Genomic DNA, 1,600 nt, shown 5'->3' with positions numbered 1-1,600 from the left:
GGTGAAGGTGCAGCTTCAGCTATAGTTGATGGCCCAGGACTGAAAGGGTTGAGGGTTTGAGGCTTGGCACTCTGAAGAGATCCTATGAGAGGCTATTGATAAAGTCTAGTTGCATTGAAAGACCCCAGCATGCTGGAGATGCAAGTACCCTGGATGATCACCAAGAACAGCTGCAGCAGTGGAGTGGATCAGCCTGAGCTTAGAGTGCTACAGAAGGGAGATCTGGAGACGAGATGCCAGCCCTTTGGAGAAGTTCAGAAAATCATATGTGGATCTGAGACATTGAAACAAGAAGCTGTACTATTGAAATTGCTTTGGAGACTCCAATATGTTCAAGATGTGAGAGCAGTGGTCTACCTACTGAGGAAATCTCCTAACAGGGAGTGGAAACTTCCCAGGAGAAAGAAGTATGTTGCAGTCCACAAAGAGAAAAAAGGACTTGGAGATCTGAAGACTGCTTTGACATCAGCCATGGAGATGCAGAGTTTGGAGTTTACCCAGCTGGTTTCCTGTCTTGCTTTGGAGAATTATAGTTAAGTGATTGGTTGAATCTCAGAAGAGACGTTGAACTTTGGACATTAAACATTGTTTAGACTACTATAGACTGTTTAGACTATGGGAACCTTTGAAGTTGGACTAAATGTATTTTGCATTATGCTATGTGTAGGTATGGGCTCTATTGTCTTCTATGTTTGCACAAGCCTATGGGAGTCAGGGAATGGAATGTGATGGTTTGTATATGCTTGGCCCAGGGAGTGGGATTATTAGAAGTTATGGTCCTGTCGAAGTAGGTGTGGCCTTGTTGAAGTAGGTGTGTCACTGTGGGTGTGGTCTATAAGACCTTTATCTTAGCTGCCTTGAAGCCAGTATTCTGCTAGGAGCCTTCAGAAGAAGACATAGATCTCTCAGCTCCTCCTGCACCATACCTACCTGCTTACTGCCATGATTCCACATAGACAGTAATGGTCTGAACCTCTGATCCTGTAATCCAGCCCCAATTAAATGTTGTCCTTATAAGAGTTAGCCTGGTCATGTTGTCTGTTCAAAGCAATAAAATGCTAAGGTACTCCCAGTCCTGAGAACCACTGAAGCCTGTATGGTGTAGTCCTGGTAGTCATTTTAGACTATCTTATCCAAGAACCCTGGTTCCATACTCAATAAGAGGGAATATTGGACTGCTAACCATTCAGATGTTTATAGGTTAAAACACTGACTCTAGACTTAGCTTCTCTTTTTGTTGACAACTACTAGCATGCATGAAACACAGCAGGCATACTTGCTGCTTTCAGGTGCAGAAATTTCTTTCTTTTGATTTCCTATTCATTCATTTGTTTGTTTATTCTTAGCTCATATGTTATATCCTAACTGCAGTTTCTCCTGTCACTTCTCCTGAAACACACACCGCCCCTATAAATGCATTGTCAAGACTCCCAGAGACATCAACCAAACATAACATTAAAATTTATAATTAGACTAGGGGCATACCCTCATATCAACTCTTGACAAGGAAATTCAGTAAGAAGAAAAAAGTTCCCAAAATCAGCCAATGAGTCAGAAACAGCCCATAAGTCAAGGTTTGGAATTCCAAAAGAACATCTAG

At 42.1% G+C, this 1,600-nt stretch overlaps 1 non-coding gene across 1 annotated transcript; it reads right to left on the bottom strand.

Annotated features, from left to right (window-relative positions):
- Window positions 1–1,166: 1,166 nt before the first annotated feature.
- LOC116072284 lies at window positions 1,167–1,296 on the bottom strand. The gene has a single exon (XR_004111389.1). It is a non-coding gene; the product is annotated as a small nucleolar RNA SNORA17 (small nucleolar RNA).
- Window positions 1,297–1,600: the final 304 nt, after the last annotated feature.

This window comes from Mastomys coucha, unplaced genomic scaffold, assembly GCF_008632895.1.
Source record: "Mastomys coucha isolate ucsf_1 unplaced genomic scaffold, UCSF_Mcou_1 pScaffold1, whole genome shotgun sequence".
In the NCBI taxonomy this organism is placed as follows: domain Eukaryota; kingdom Metazoa; phylum Chordata; class Mammalia; order Rodentia; family Muridae; genus Mastomys; species Mastomys coucha.
Note: the sequence above shows the minus strand (reverse complement) of the source record. Positions and strands in the feature narration are given on the sequence as shown.